This window comes from Zonotrichia leucophrys, chromosome 1 (assembly GCF_028769735.1).
Source record: "Zonotrichia leucophrys gambelii isolate GWCS_2022_RI chromosome 1, RI_Zleu_2.0, whole genome shotgun sequence".
Taxonomy (NCBI): Eukaryota; Metazoa; Chordata; class Aves; order Passeriformes; family Passerellidae; genus Zonotrichia; species Zonotrichia leucophrys.
The window spans coordinates 115768026-115784415 of NC_088169.1; the positions used below are offsets into that span (position 1 = coordinate 115768026).

The 16390-nt window shown below is 52.1% G+C and overlaps 1 protein-coding gene across 4 annotated transcripts in view; it reads left to right on the forward strand.

The window, feature by feature from the left end:
* The window catches only part of TIAM1 (TIAM Rac1 associated GEF 1), a 142970-nt gene that overhangs the window by 44886 nt on the left and 81694 nt on the right, over positions 1–16390 (forward strand). The window contains exon 1 of one of the 4 annotated variants that reach the window (XM_064728902.1): positions 64–181. The exons of the other annotated variants lie outside the window; for them this stretch is intronic. The gene's annotated coding sequence lies outside the window, so the exon portion shown is untranslated. Of the gene's footprint in view, positions 1–63; positions 182–16390 lie in introns of those variants that run through there. 4 annotated transcript variants of the gene reach the window in all.

Genomic DNA, 16390 nt, shown 5'->3' on the forward strand with positions numbered 1-16390 from the left:
CACACCCCATTGACCCGTCTCATCTCGGCGTGAAACTTGGCCAGTTCCACCCACTCCGGAGCGGCAGGGGAATGCGATGCAGGCGCTTCCTCCTCCTCCTCCTCCTCCTCCTGTGTGCTAGCGGCGGCCGGGGCTCGGCGAGCAGCAGAGGCGAAGATGTTTGTGCTGCTGATGATGAGCGGTGAGAGCCGGGGATTGAATAGGATTGGGATGCGCCACCGGGATGCCGGGGTGGCTGTCTGGTGTAGGGAATGGGACCGGGATGCGGCACCGGGATGCCGGGCTGGCTGTCTGGTGTAGGGAATGGGACCGGGATGCGGTACCGGGATACCGGGCTGGCCGTCTGGTGTAGGGAATGGGACCGGGATGCGGCACCGGGATGCCGGGCTGTCCGTCTGGTGTAGGGAATGGGACCGGGATGCGGCACCGGGATGCCGGGCTGGCTGTCTGGTGTAGGGAATGGGACCGGGATGCGGCACCACCGGGCTGTCCGTCTGTGCTGTGTGTCCGGGAGGGCTCTCCCCTCCCGATCCCCTCTTTTGCGTGCTGCTTCCTGTGAGTTGTGTTCAGCTGGGCTCTCAGGCGCTCTTTGCTTCTCCAGGGTTTGTGCTGCTCGGTGCTGATTGAATGGGGGCCGGGGAGTTCATAGCTGAATTCCCCAAGAGAGAAAATGTGGTGTCGTGTTACCGACGGGAGATGTTCCCTTCTCCAGCTGTCTGGCTTTATTTGCCGTAATTACAGGTTGCCACGCTCTTTAATTGTTGAGAATGAGCCCCGTGAAAGGTTTCAACTTGACTGCAGCTCTGCTGGGTGTCTGCAGGGCAGTGCTCTCCCTTTTGGGGTGGAATGCTCCCACTTCCCAAAGATTTGGGAACTCTGCCCACCTGGGACTGGGGGGACAGGGAGAACCTCATTTTCCTGCTGGTTCCTTCAGCGATGGCTTATCAAGTTATTTGATGGCTTATCAAGTTATTTAATATCCCGGGCGCTATCTCAGGATCTAAATTGCCTAATTCTTGGGTCGGTGACAGGAAATGTGAGCACAGAGCCCTGGCTCTGCAATTGCTGTGACTAAGCATGGGGCTGAGCACCCAGCAGCAGTGCTGTGTCCTGCCCTGCTGCTGTGCTGTCCCCAGGGCTGCTGGGACACTGTGACAATGTCAGGGCTGGCTCCTGCTGTCCCCAGGGCCATGGGCAGGGACCTGCCCTGACTCAGAGCCATGCGAGCCATCAGCTGTGAGTAATCCTCGGGGCACAGGCAGAGGATCCTGCATGCCTTTTCCTGGGATGTAAGTCGCTCTGGAAATGCGCTCTCGGAGTTTTGTTTCACGGAGCAGAGCTGGCTGTTGGTTCCCTGGATGGTGTGTGAATATTGCAGGAGGGATTTACATTCCCACACGTGATGGGCGCTGTGGAACGGAGCGAGCAGGTTTGGTGGGTGTCACTGCCCTGCCTGTTTTCCCCCATCCTTGCAGAGTTTGAAGTGATGTGTGCATTATGGAACAGGGGTGGAAAAGTGCTGTGCTCAGCAGGGCGGGCTGGGCTGAGGCATCAGGTGCCCAAATGTGGCAGGCCTGCTCGTGCTTCCTGGGGAACCTGCTCTTTAAAGGGTGCCTGGCTGGTTCCTAACTGGTTTTGAGGCAGAAATGCTTTATTTTTCCAAAATGCCTGACAGAAAAAAAAAAATCTGCCAAACCGCAAATTTGCATCATTTCAGCGTTTGCTTGAGCTTAATGCTTGTGCTCTGGGAGATGAGTGGTAGGGCTCCTGCTGGAGTTGGTGTTGAGGAGAAGCATTGATTTGGCAGTGAGTCTGTTAGGCAGCAGTGTTTGGAGCAGGCTCGTTTGTCTCTAATGAAGTTACACACTGTGGCTGGACTCGTAGGTAATGGCTGTTTGGAAAGGGAGCCCCAGGGAAACACAGCTGATCCCTGCAGGATCAGTGGCTGGGCTGCTCCAGGGAATGCCTGGGAATGCTCTGCCCAAAGCTGGGGCAGCAGGATGAGCTGGCAGCAGTGGGAGCTCCCAGCAGGATGGCTTGGCTCTGAACTGTGAGCTCGCTGTGTGCGTCAGGCACAGACACCTCGGTGCTTCCCTCTGGCTCTGCTGGGCTCCCAGCTCTGAGGGTTATCAGCTCAAAAAATTAAAGGGGCTTTGATGGGGGCAAAAAAGGCCTTTGGAATAAAATACCAGCTTTAAATAGTTAATTGTAAAGAAAAATCCAGTGCAAAAGTAACAGTGGCATTGAGTCTTGGCAGGAATTCATCAAGGAGGAGGATGAGTCTGTACTGATGTGTCTTCCTGGGTATTATTTCGTTAAACTGGCGGCTGTGCAGAGCATTCCGGGGAGTTTTATGGCCCAGTAATCCATTGCTGGATGAGGGGAATACATTATTTATAGATCAGAGTGTTTTAACATCCTCGCATGGGTTGTTTAAGGAGGTCAGGATGCGGAGCAGTGGGAATGGGATTAGCCCAGCTGTGCCATGAGCAGGGGGCGAAAGGGGAAGTTACCACGTAGATGTTGGTGTTTTTATTGTGCCTCACGAGGCACAGGTCACAAAAGAGGGGTTTCCAGAAGCGGGATGGAGTTTTTATTGCTTGTGACATGTCGGATTGTGAGTGAGCTGGAAGCAGACAGGAGCATCCCTCTGCCTGGTTCAGAGCCCCGCTCTGGCTGCGTGTGTGTGTTCCCAGGGGGATGCAGGCACAGGGCTGAGGAGGGGCATGGATGGATGGATGTTGGTGAGGGCTCCAGCCCCTCCTGCCTGTGGTGCTGCTCCACGTGTGAAGGCTTTCTGCTCTGTCTGTGCCGTGTCCCAGCGGCACAGCCCCGTGAGCCCGCGCTGCCACGCAGGTGCTGCATTCACTGCACAGTGCTTTTAGTGTAATTGCTTCTTCAGGCTGCCAGGCAGGCTTGCCACGGGAGCTGGGATGTGCTGTTCCCAGGCAGCTCAGAAAGCCCTCCCAGAGCCAAGCAGGGCAATGGTGTGGGCAGGGAAGGGGTGCCCATCGGGCTGAGCCCAGGCAGGGCCCTGCTCCTGGTTTGCCTCAGGAATCCCCCTGCTTCCAGCACCCACAGCAGTCCCCAGTGCTGTCTGCCTTTGGTATTCCCAGCTGTGAGCTCTGGGCTGGCAGAAGGCAGCAGTGGTTCAAATCTGACACTTTGCAGTAGTGCTTAGACATGGTGGCACTCAGTGGTCTCAGAGGTGTTTTCCAGCTGTAACAACTGTGTGATTCCATGGTTCTAGGGGTAGTTAGGAGCCCAGGCTCCTGCTGATGTTACAGGGTTTAACCAGTGGCCAGGCATCCTCTGCAAGAGCTGTGTGCCTGTTGTTGGGAGGAGCATGGAAAATGTGCCGTGGTGCCACTTGAGCAAGGCTGGTACGGGGCAAAGTGAGTCACCCTGCACTGCCAGAGTGCCCCTGAGTTACAGGGAGTGAGCAGCAGCTCTGGAGCTCCTCTGGGCTCACCACAAACCACCCTGCACATGTACATCCTGCTGGGAGGCAGGACATTGCCCAAAATCTGCCATGGGCACTCAGCACTGTGGCAGTCACAATGGGCGTGCTCTTGTGTGGGTGTGAGGGCAACAGGGGTGCCAGTGGGCAGCCACGGCCTTGGGAGCAGCTGTGTTGATTTCTGAAGGGGCAAAACCAGTTATTTTCAGTTATTTCCTTCTGAAATCTGCTCTGCATTTCTATTTGTATTTTCCCATCCAAACAGTTTGGGAGCCATGGGCTCAGTTTCTCCCGTGAGGTGCAGAAGAGTGAGTCACTTGTTGAGGGGATGTGATACTGGGTAGTAAGTGCAGAACCAGCTCTGGAATTGCAGAGCCTTTGTGCAAGAGGTGTTTGTTCCTGTGTGTGGAGGGAAGTGGCCCTTTGATTTGTGTTGGAGCTGTTGTCCTGGTGCTGGAGCTGTTGTCCCTGTGCAGAGATGAAGCTGGGCAGTGTAGGGCACCAGCAAGGCAGAGCTGCAGCAGCTGGGGAAGGTGCCGGACCTTTCCAAAGCCACAAAGTGGTTTTGGGGTCTCTGAAATAGCAGAAGTTGGGCAGAAGAAGGGAAGTGTGTAGGTTTTGCATGACTGCCTTCTTCCCTTGTTTCTGGGGGATGCTGGGATTCCCTCCATCCCTTCCAGTGCCCGGTGGCAGTGCTGGGTGAGCCCCCAGCCCCTCCAGCAGGCAGAACAAAGCACCTCGTGCTGTCTGCTTCCCACTGGGAATTGCCTGGCTGCTCGTTTGCATCGGGCTGGGTGGGGAAGGTGTGTGCAGAGTGTGCCCCGGGCCCTCAGACACTGCCGTGCAGACAAAGGCTCCCCATTGCGCAAGGGCACCCCGGGAAGGGAGCTGGGTGCAGCCACCTCAGCAAATCCTTCAGGCTGGAGAAGCTCTTTGGGGTCAGCCAGTGCCACTGTGCCCAGTGCCCACCTTGTGCCCAGTCAGAGCACTGGGTGCCACCTCCAGGGATGGGCACTGCAGGAGCTCAGGAGCGCTGGCACAGCCAGGAGAGACAGCACAGAGGTTGTGCATGGTCCTGCCAGCTTTCTCCCCATCCTTTTTTGCCCCCCATCCTTTTTTGCCCCCCATCCTTTTTCCCCCCCCCCCAAACACACAGAGCCAGGGAGACTTGAGGCGCAGTCCAGAACTCTTTTATCCTGCACAACTTCCAAGAGAACATTTATGACAATAACAAGCCTGTGGGAGTCAGTTCCTCGCTGATTTTTTTTTTTCCCTCCAAATTAATCTTAATGCTTTAGTAACATCTGGATGATTGCTTGGTAATCTTTTTCTGGGAAGTGCTTTTGTATGTGTGTGTGTACTTTGTTGTGGAGTGATAAATCACTGTAATTTACCAGCCTGGTTTTTAAAAATTTGGAGAGTCATCCTGTGTGATGTGTTCCTTGGAGCTGTCATTCCTGGAGGCACCTGAATGGATCCATGACATTTCAGCTCCTGTTTACTGCTTCAAACAGCTCTTTGTGCTTGACATGCTTACCTGAGCATACCTCGAAGTTTGGAGTTTGTGGAGAGTTTTCTAAAAGGGAAATTAAAAGGAATATAAGGGATTTTTGAGGAGGAGTAAGATGCAACCACTTGTTTTAAACCATCTGGGGTTGAGGAATTCATATAAATGTCCAGATGAAGAGTGAGAAGCTGTTGGCAGTATCCCTGTTCATGGCTGTCTGTTCCCAGCTGGCTTAGGCAGGTGAAATGTGCCCTCAGCCCTGGTGAGGGCTGAGGCAAGACAAGGGCAGAGTTGCACATCCATGAGGTGCTCCAAGAGCTGATTCTGTGTTTCCAAACCTGGTGAAGCAATGCAGGGAACAGGCAGAGACTGTCTGGGGCCATGAGAGACTCACAGAGCCCTTGGTTTGGCTTCTGGGCTGGGGGAAAAAGAGAAACCAGGGCTTTTTTGGCTTGGAGAGTAGATCCACCTGCAGGGCTTGGGAGAAGGGGCTGGATTGTTTGGGAATGGAGGCATTGCAGGGAGGGTGTGCTGGCAGCCTCGTGGGGTTCACAGCCAAGGGAGAAACCTCGTGTTTGCCAGTTCCTTAGAGCTGAACTCCTTGGGAGCTCTTGTACAGGCAGAGCAGGGGGCACAGAGGGGCTGGCACTGAGCAGGGTCAGGATTTGGGCAGGCTGGAGGTCACACAGAGGGCCTGGTCCCTCTGAATCTCTGCAGGGACTGGGATGTATCAGGGTGCATTGGCTGGTGCTGCAGAGCAGGAGGCTGACCCACTCAGGGCCTGCCAAAACCTGGCTCCAGTGCTGGGCAGCACTGATCTCTGCCCTCTGGGACAGTGACAGCACCCAGGGAAGGGCTGGGGCTGTGTCTGGAGGGGTTTAGGCTGGATTTAGGGAAAGGTCCATCCCCAGAGGTGCTGGGCACTGCCCAGGCTCCCCAGGGCATGGGCACAGCCCCACAGAGCTCCAGGAGCCTTTGGACAGCACTCCCAGGGTCAGATTGGCATTGTTGGGGTGTCTGTGCAGGGCCAGGAGCTGGGCTGGGTGATCCTGTGAGTCCCTCCAGCCCAGGATATTCATAGCTCCATGATTCTGTTCAATTCCATAGGAAACGGGAGCTGGGGCTGTTCTGCTGCCTGAGGCAGGACGGTGATTCCCCCATCAGCACCAGAGAGATGGAAACGAAATAATTGCCAGTGCCAGGTCTGTGATGACAGCAAAAACAGCTCCAGCTTTGTGCGTGAGGCCCTGGGCCCAGGCTCACATATCCTCATGTGATGGGGAGCTCTGGTTTCAGCCCATGCAGGGTGAATCCAGCCAGCCCCATTTCTAGGACATAGACCTGCCATCCCTGTGGCACATCCTGCCTTGCACTGGGATGGGCTCCTAGTCCAAGCTCCAGGTTCCCCAGGCCAAGGGGCTCATCCTGCTGCTCCCCAGAACTCAGGCTGAGCTGTGCTTATCCCAAGGTTTGGTTTGATTTGATTTGATCACCTTGTGTTTGAAACAACTGCCCAGCCCATGATCCCAGAGCTCAGCAGCCTCAGGAGGAGCCCAGCTCACCTGGCACTCACACAAGATTGCAGATATTTATTCAGCTCTCTCAGAGCAATCTTGAACCTGCTCATCAGAGTGTGCATCTCACTTGAAGCCACTCCAGCTGTGCAGAGCTATTTTTGCACAGGAACCCTTTGAAATTTTAATGCACTTTTCGCTCGTTGAACCCCAAAATGAGTCACTTAAGGGAGCAGCAGCAGCAGTTTTACACATCCTCTGCCTGCAACCTGTTGCTTTCACTGACTTTTCTGTAACCTGCTTTGGGCCTTGATTATTCATGGAAAAAGTGAAACACATCCAGGTGTTTCTCAGGAATGTGATGGGATTGTTGGGGTGTCAGGAGTTGGACTTGATCCTCATGGGTCCTTTCTAATTCAGGATGTTCTGTGGATCTGTGGTTTGAGGTTATGGCAGCATGTAGACTGCTGAGAAGGAATCAAGGACCAGAACCTTTTCAGCAGGTACATAAAATTATCCTTTCATCAAATTCTACTTACAAATAAGATCTGGTTTTGAATACAGGAAGATGAAACCTCGTGGATCTGTGGTTCAATATTGTGGCAGCACGTAACACTGCTGAGAAGGAATCAAGGACCAAACATTTTCAGCAGGTATAGAAAATTACCCTTTCATCAAATTCTTCTTACAAATAAGGTCTGGTTTTGAATCCAGGGAGATGAAACCTCATGGATCTGTGGTTTGAGGTCATGGCAGCACGTAACACTGCTGAGAAGGAGCAAAGGACCAGAACCTTTTCAGCAGGTACATAAAATTACCCTTTCATCAAATTCTTCTTACAAACAAGATCTAGATTTCAATGCAGGGAGATGAAACCTCATGGATCTGTGGTTTGAGGTCATGGCAGCATGTAACACTGCTGTGGAGGAACGAAGGACCAGAACCTTTTCAGCAGGTACATAAAATTACCTTTTCATCAAATTCTTCTTACAAACAAGGTCTGGATTTGAATACAGGGAGATGAAGCCTCGCAGAGCTCCTGATTCATTGTCTAAATGGCAAGGAAATGTCGTGGCTGGCTGAGCTGCAGCGAGCTGTGAGTCACATCCCCATGGAGCTGGGGACAGCAGGACAGACTTGCCGCCCCCCTGGCAGCTCCTGCCTCTCCCAGCAGACGGCTGCTCCGCGTGTCACCGTGAGCAGAGCTCTGCTGAGGTCCCACAAACTCCATCCACCCATGGGGAAGCCTCTCCCAGCCCCTCCTCAGCTCCCCACTCCAAGGGCTTTCCAAAGCCCCCAGTGCTCCAACTCCTGCAGCTCACCAAGGCTTTCATTTCCAGGAGCCTGGAAATGAAAAATCTTATTTTATTGCTCAAGCTGGACCAAATTTCACATTGAGAGTCTCTGCTAGTAAAACTGGCAGAGCAGTAAGAGGATTATCTTGGTCCAACCTCTCTTTTTAAACCTAGCAGAGGAATGCCAGGGGCCAGGGATTCATGTTCCACTGTGCCTGACCTACAATTTATGGCAGCATTATCCCAGAGTCATGGAGCGGGTCCCACAAGTCTGGAGGTGCTTGTGACTCCTTTCACTTGATTTTAGAGGCCTTTTCTGATGAAGTGGCACCGTGCTGTCTGAGGAGATATTTGTCACTGTCCCCTGCATGGGCACCTCACCTGGATGATCTCAAAGGTCCCAAACCATTCTGTGGTTCTGTGATTTACTCTGGTTTTCTTTCAGTGGTACAGCAAAGGAGCTTCTCAGGCTGTAAAAGGGGCTTTGAGACTCAGGGAGATTTCAGGTTCTTGCTGTGAGTCCCTGGAATTGGGTTGAGGAGCAGAGCCCTAATCTAGCACCTTTTTGCTCAGACACAGCTTTGGTTAAGCCTCACCCCTGAACAACCCACTAAAGCTGTCAGGCAGCTGGGGTGCTGAAATCCTTGCTTTGCAATTTAATGAAATCCTCTAGAATTTAAAAACTTGGGGGTGGAAAGGAGCCTTCAGCATGAAATAGCCCCGTCCTTGTGTGATGAGCATCCCCCACATCTGGGCTGAGAGTTCTCTGAATAGGTGAAAATGACTGTTATGTAGGGAAACCCAGGGGGATGGACCCACCCCGAGTGAGCACTGCAGGCATTCCATGGCAGCCATGGCCCCAGATGGGCCTCCCCAGGCCCAGCTTTGTGTTGGGCTGGGTTTATCAGCAGCACGGGCTCTGAGATGGTACCTGTTGGGGATGGGGATGGGAGGGCTGTGATTATCCCCCTAGCTGCACTCCAGAGCTGTTATTTCATTCCCACTGTGGCTCTGAAATGGTGCTCAGAGGATTAGGGGGATGTGGATGTGAGCAGCTTGATCCCCGAGAGCCTGGGCTGGGTTATTGGGGATTCCTGCAGAAACTGAGCTGAGAAATTGGGAGTTTGGGCTGAAGGACCATTTGTACCTCAGCTTGCCACAGCTTTGTGCAGATAACCCTGTTCTGTGGCTCCAGGGGGGTGGATGCACGTTGGCTGTGCTGCTTTTAGTAAGACAACGTTGAAATATTCTAAATATAACCCTTTGTTAGTCCAATGCAAGACCATTTTAATTTTAAATCAGCAAATATTTCAGCTGGGCTTCCATAAAGAGTATTAGTTTTTAATTATTTCTGGCATTTTCCCTGATTAAAAATGGAATTTATGACTCTTCTAGTTCTAATTTTGTTTACTGACTTGGCAGGTAGCATTGCTCATAGTTTCCTCCATGAAAGGCACTGTCATATTGAAAAAGCTGCATGGCTCTTGCATTGATGTATTTCTTCACCTGAATGCATTGGGAAAATATTGGTAGATTTATTTAAAGTAGATTGGAAAACATTGGTAGTTTTATTTAAAAATTGGTAGATTTATTTAAAAAATATTTAAAGCTGGTGATGCTAACAGCTTATTAATTGTTGTTGTTTGAGCATCAGGATTTGTGTGACATCAGTCAAACTTCATGGTCAGTCTAGTCCAGGATGTCAATATTTGGTTTCCCTTCAGCTGAATTAAAATTTATAGTTGGCTGTCATGATAGTAAATGGGATTTATTTTGATTAATTGTTCTCTGTGTGTAAATTCCAACCCATTGTGGTGTTCATAACCTGTTGTGCATCATCTTTTGCTGAGTACATCCCTAAAAATGGAGGCATGCAAGGTCCTTATGAATAGTATCCTTTCTGTGGGAATTTATCACCCTGTTACAACTGGCACAGCAAAATTAGACAGCAATTGGTTTTTTGAATTTTATGTTGGTGTTAAGAACCGTGTTCAGTGCTGTTATTTATTACTTGCCTTAAATACCGGCTAAGTTAGGAAACATCTACAGTGGGACATGTTATTTATCTGCTCACAGCATGTGGCATGCTCCAGAATATTCCCCCAAACTCCTAAATGGATTAATTGGGCAAAATCTCCCGCAGCAGATAAACAATTCTGCTCTGCTTCACGTGGGTGGCTGGAGTTTGAGCAGAGAAAGCCTCCAAGCAGTGTTCCTGTGGGATTCCCAGCTCCTGGTTCAGTTCAGGCTGGCGGGCTGAAGCTGTGTGTCCATGGATTTCCACCTGGAATTTCTCTGGGAAAAGAACTGCAGTGCAGAACTCCAGTCTGCTGGGATGGATCCATCCCTGGGCTCTTTTGGGAGCCCCTTTCCCACTCCAGCAGCACTCAGCTGTGCCCAGCTCTCCCATCACCACACCTCAGCATGGCCCTGTGAGTGCACAGGGTGTTTGTGGGCAGAGCAGGAGATGGGCTCTGCAAGTCTTGCATAAACAAATGGCACTTGGCAGGCAGGACGCTGCCCTGCTCCGGCCTGCTCGCTCAGGGTTCCAGTAGAACGGGCTCCCTGGTACAGGAATATCCCAGCAGAGCTGGAGCCAGGGCAGGGCTGCACCTTCTCCCTTTGAAGCACCATCCTGCCTGTGTTTGCATTTTCTGCAGTTTTCCTCATGTGCTGGCAGAGAAATGTCAGGGTAAGTTCCCTGAAAACAAAGGATTGGAATGAATGAAGTCTTTTTCTCTCTTAGTCCTGAAACTGGTTATGGGCTTTGCTTTTTTTTTTTCCCCTAAGCCAGTTAGGTTGGGCTTTAAAGAACAAACCTCAAACCCCAGACAATGCAGTAAAGCCAAAAGCTCGGAGCAGGTGTTGCCCACTTGTTCAAACACGTCCAGGGCTTGTTTCCTTTTCAGGCAGGCTCTTGGAAGTCAGGCCTTGAGGAGGAAAACGAAAATGGAGCTGTGGAGCATGAGCTCAGAGCGGGGGCCCTGTGCCCCAAAATTGTGTGTTTACATGTGGGGCTGTGAGAGGAGCAGGTTGTTAACCCTGCTGAGCCCTGGCAGCAGAGGCACGTCTCACACTCAACCTTCCCAGGGCTCTCCAGCCTTTTTGTGTGTTTGTTGTAATCCCTCTGCCCTCCCTGGGGCTGCCATGGATCCCTGGCAGTGCCCAAGGCCAGGCTGGATGGGCTTGGAGCAGCCTGGGACACTGGAAGGTGTCCCTGCCATGGCAAGGGTGGCACTGGATGGGCTTTAAAGTCCCTTCAACCCAAACCATTCCATGGTTCTGTGATTCCCATGCTGCAGATCATGAGCTGGGATTTTTGCTCCATCTCCTGCAGAAACAAACACTCATTCTTCCTGATTTCACTTCCATGTCCAGATCCCATCAGGGCATGGTTCCTCCACGTCAGGAGTCCCCATCCTGACATGTTGTCTTCCCTGTAAAGCTGGAGGTGCCCATTGTGTAAAAACCTTTCACAAGTCACTTTGGGCTGGGAAAAGAGCGTAGTGGGGCAGAGCCTGCAAGCTGGAGCAGAGAGGTGCCCTGCCAGGTGATTATACATTCCTTTTCATGGCTTGTTTGGGTTTTTTTAAGAGGCAGAGAATGAGTTGAGGCATGTTGGAGCCTGTGTGAGGAGCGATAATGGAGTGCTGCTCTCCTTTCCCACAGCTGGGCGGAGGGAGGACGTGCCAGAGCTCAGTGCCTGGCTCCTTGTGCTCACAGCCCTGTCCCTGGGGCTGCTGGCACATGGGGAGGTGCTCAGGGGGCTCTTCTCTTCCCTGTGACACCCTCATCCCTGTGCCTTCCTCACCGTGGGGCTCCTGCTGTCCCCTTTCCCATCCCACCTCCCCATCCATGCAGTGAGCTCTGCGCTGAGCTGTCCCCCTTGTCCCCTCTCCTCTGCCCATCCTGGCTCCTCAGGTAAAACAGACCCCAAAGGGGATGGGGGTGATGGAAATGGGCCTCAAAGCACATTTGCAGCCATGCCTGTAGCGGTTTATTTGTCTCATTTCAGAGCCATTCCACGGCTGGTTTGAATTACCCCTCCCTCGTGCCCCGTTGTGCTGGTGGATGGCCAGGCTGAGCAATATCCCGATATTAACTGGTGCCCTGGGATTTCGGGCGCTGCTTGGAGGAGCTTCCCTCTGCTTCTGAGCATTAAGTCACTCTGCAAATGTTTTTATTGTCTTAAAGAGGGGTTTACTGCCTGTTTACATAATTACTAATCTAATAATTGCAGTGGAACTGAGCCCTGAAAGTTGGTGGATCTTTGTGAAACTCTGAACAAAGGAAGCCCGTCAGGTTTTTGTAACTTTTATAAATATAAGCCTCTGGAACAATGTAACTGACAGAAATCCCACAAAAACGTCCCAGTTAATGGATTTTCTGTTCGCAGCACTCTGTAGGGTTACAGAAATGCTGGTGGCTAATTGCAGCCTTACAGATGGCACCAGGAGGGATGGATTTGTGCTGCCTGCCTTTGGCTCCCTGCAGTTCAGAGCCAGGAACACTTTTTGCAGAGGGAGGAGAGTATCTGGCTGCTTTTGGGTGCTTTGCTGGGAGAATTTCAGGTATTTTAAAAACTTACACGTAAGTCGTTAACAAGGATGTGTTCAGAGCTTATTGTGAGTTTCTTTTGAGGGGCACTTTTTTGTTTGAATGGGAAAATAAGGTGGGGATTGTGACCTGGGAGATGGCAGAGAACTGCCTGTGCTTCCTCCTCCTTCTCCTCCTCCTCATGACGGGCTCTGCTGGGGCACAGCAGGGAGAAGGGAAGGAGGAGGAAGAGGAGAAGGAGAAGGAGCCTTCCCTGCAGCCAGGGACAGCCCCTGAGAGGGGCCAGTGCAGCTGCTGGGGGGGCTGTGAGTCAAGGAAAAGGTCCTAAAAATGAGGAAATTTTTAGGAAAACAGAGGAAATGTTCTGTGGAAAACAGAGGAATAACATCTTGTTTCTGTGAGCTCTCCCCCTCTGTTCTTTGCTGCCTTTGGCCTTTTCCTTCTCGCCGTGAGCGTTGGGTGTGCGCGGCAGGGCGAGATTTCCCTCTGTGACATCGGGAGCTTTTTGCTCCCTCTCCAAACCTCGTGGCTGCTTTGGGGGCCTGGTGCAGAGCCCAGGGAGGGAGTTTGGCCCCGTGAGCCCCTGAGCAGCGTGGCTGCTCTCTGGCCGGCAGGCAGGGTGTCGGGGAGCCGCTGTGCGCGGGCGGCACCTCGCCGTGCCCCAGCTTGTGTGTGCCCGGGCTGGGCAGCTCCCCGGGCAAGAAAAGGCTGCAGTCAGCACTGTGCAGCCAGGGAGACAGCCCTGCTTGCCCTCTGCCCGTCCCTGCTGCAGCCCCACACATGGGGAACCATCAGAGAAACTCCTCCTGGAGTGTTTGTGTTGCTGTGTCACGCCGTTGGAGCTGTGCTGCTGCTGGGGAGCTCACCCTGAGCTTGGTGTGCTTTGGGACTTGAGGAGAGATGTGTCACTGTGAGCACATCGGCATTTTGCTGCTGTGACCGTACTGCAGTGGCCTCTGCAGGCTCAGTCACAGGTCGTGTCCCTGGCCAATGTTTGTGCTGTGGATCTGGCCCCAGTGTGGGGCTGTGCTTTGAGTGCTGCGCTGCACAGAGCTGTCCTTGCTCCCTTAATGTACAGGGAATTACATCTTGAGAAAGGTTTTGCCAGAGTTGATTAAAAACTGTGAATAATGAAGTACAAAATAGGAGGGTTTTTACCTCTTCCCCCTCTTTTCATGTAGCTATGTCAGTTCTGAAGAGTGGTGGAAAAAACCTAAGAAAACAAGTAAGGAAGGGAATTGCATTTGAAATATTTTGATATTGTTAATGAGTGACCTGAAAGGATGTACAGCCCATCAATGGTGTGTGATAGGGAGATCTTTTCAGACCAAGGCTGTCTTTGATGGCAGAACATCAGAGGTCCCCAGAGCACATGTAGGGCAGAGTCTCTAGTAGGGAGCAGAAAAGTTCAAGGTGGAACCCCCTGTACTGGCACAGAGATTATTGCCCCCCAAAAGGAGATGCAAGGGCTGGTGCAGAACCATGGAGTGTTTGTTTAGCTCTGTTGTAAATATGTCCTTTGCTTCTCTCTTTAAAGGGCTTCCCTTGGAAATGGCAGCAGTCACTGAGTGTCTGAGGTGCATCACTCTCTGCAGAAATAGTCACTGCTCTGCCCTGGGTCTGCAGGATCAGTGTGAGACGTGGCTGTGGCTGCTGGTGGAGGGGAAGGCACGGGACAGTCACCTCTCCTGGTGGAAAAGTGTCTTTCAGGAGGAAATCCCTGGTCCCTGATGTTATTTTTAACACCCTTTGGAGTAAAAGCTGCTTTCAGCAGTAACACAGTGGGGGCTGTGTGCATGCAGACAGGAGCAGTGCTGGGAGGTTACTGGGAGAGGCTGGATGTCCCTGCAGCCTGGAGGTGGCTCTGTGGGGGGACAGAGGCCACTCAGGTGAATTGAGGAGCTCAGGTGGGACAGTAACTCCCCTGCAGCACAGGCAGGGTGCCTCTGGTCAGTGTGTGCACAGATAGACTGAGCGTGCATCTGCTGCAGGGTTTGCTTTCACTTGGCTGGGAATGCTGCCACAGAAAACACTAGTGGCTTTGGCAGCCACTAAAATCATCTCCTGCTCTCTAAATGTAGAGAGGAAACTGGATATTTTTCTTGCAGGGCTCTTTTGGAAAAGTGAAACACTGAAATGATGGAATGGCACTTGCTGCTGAATATCAGAATATAGAGAATATCAGATGGAGAATATCAGTCCCAGGTTGGAGAAGACCTGTGAGGTGTGGGGTCCAAGCTGTGCCTGCTGTCACCGAGTGCCGTGGGCACTCATTAATTACAGTGCTGGGTAGATTTGCTGTGGTTTTGTTTGGTGGTGAGGCTGGTACCTCACCAGCCTGGCATTTGGAGGAGGCATTGCTGTTGTTTTATGAGCAGTTTGCATTCCTCACACATATTTTAGAGTGCCTAAAAAAAATTCCCACTTCTTCATACTTGAGCTCAGTGTTTTGTTTGTGTGACTGTAGCCAGCATGAAAAGGAGTGAGAGCCTGGTGCTGAAACATTCCCACTAGGGTTTGGAGCATCTCTGCCTGCTCCTTGTCTGGCACTGCTTTTTGGGTCATTTTCAGGGAGAATTAGGCTGGAGCTGTGTGCTGTGCAGGATGCCAGGAGCTCACAGGTACCAGCCCTGCAGCTGCTCACCTGGCACCCCTCACAGGCAGCAACATTCTGCCCTTACTGACCACAGATTGCAGATTGCAGAGCCAGAGCAGGACCTGCCCCAACTGTGCAGGATTTGGTGTTGGTTTTTTCCTGCTGCTCAGGAGCAGCGAGAGTTTGGGAAGGACGAGCTGTGTCCCTGTGTGCAGCTGTGATCCCTGGGTCTGGGATCAGCCCCTGCGCCCCAGCTGGATGCACTGCTCAGCTCCTCTCTGCCTGTGCTCCATTCACAGCAGCTTTGTTCTGAACTCCTCTCAGAGTGAAGCTTCACTTCTGCTGGAGGTGTCTGTGTTAACCTTGGCCACGATGAGGATTGCACATCCCAGATGAGGTCAGTGTCTTGTGCAGCATCAGGCACTGCTGTTTCTGCCTGGCAAGCCCTGCTTGGTGCACCCTTTGATTTACATTTGCTTTTCTTGGCATTTCTGTCACACCCAGGGAGCTCGTGGTCCTCTGGGATCAATGTGAGACACGAGGTCTGTTCTGTGCTCTGACTCTTCCCAGCCTTGTGTCCTCAGCACAAGTCACCAGCACATTTCATTTTTATGTGTCTGCACTGAAAACATGAAAAGGCTTGATGAGGTAATTCTCTCCTCAGCACAACCTCTGTGCGAAGTTTCTTATGCAGATCATAATTCCTGTGCCACTTTTTGTCATCCTCAGCTGCACCAGCAGTTTCCTGGAAAGGTGTCTTCTGCCTTTCCTCCTCTGGAAAATGGGTCATCTTCTTGCAGGGAGTGATCAGGAGCAGCAGGCAGAAATTAATTCCCATTTTTCCTGTGTCATTCCTTGTTCCATCTCCCAGCTGTGCTCCCCAGCCTTGCAGCCCATGGACAGACAGATGGACACATCACTGCTGGGATCACTTGTTCTGTACTCCCAGGCAGGATCCTGATCCGCAGGTTTTAATGTAAAAATTCCTTCCCACAGCCCTGTGGTTGCTTCTCTCATGGGTTTGGGATGCAGATTGAAAGCTGCTGCTGACTGGCACGTTTCAGGCTCTGGATTTTGCTCCTGATAACCTCAGATGTGGTGATTCACATGCCTCTCCCACCATGCACTCCCTGGAGAAGGAGGCAAAGCCTTCATTTGAGTGGGAGGCCACACTCAGAGCTGATGGGGATCAGCTTTCCCCCCTGAGCTGCCTTAGTCTGGTGTTTGGTACTTCTGCTTTTCCTCTCCAGAGCATTTGCTGATCCATCCCTTTCCCATCCTTCCCAGGGTGGGGGCTCACCTGAGCCCCCAGGGTGTCTTCTCCTGGGATTTCCACCCCTCATGGTTCTGTCCCCTCTTTATTGAAGGAGCACCCCCCAGCCATGTGGCCTGGGAGGTGTGTGTGCCTCCCTTGGGGTGGGAGAGCCGTGACTGGAACCAGTCAGCCCAGATCAGCTGAAA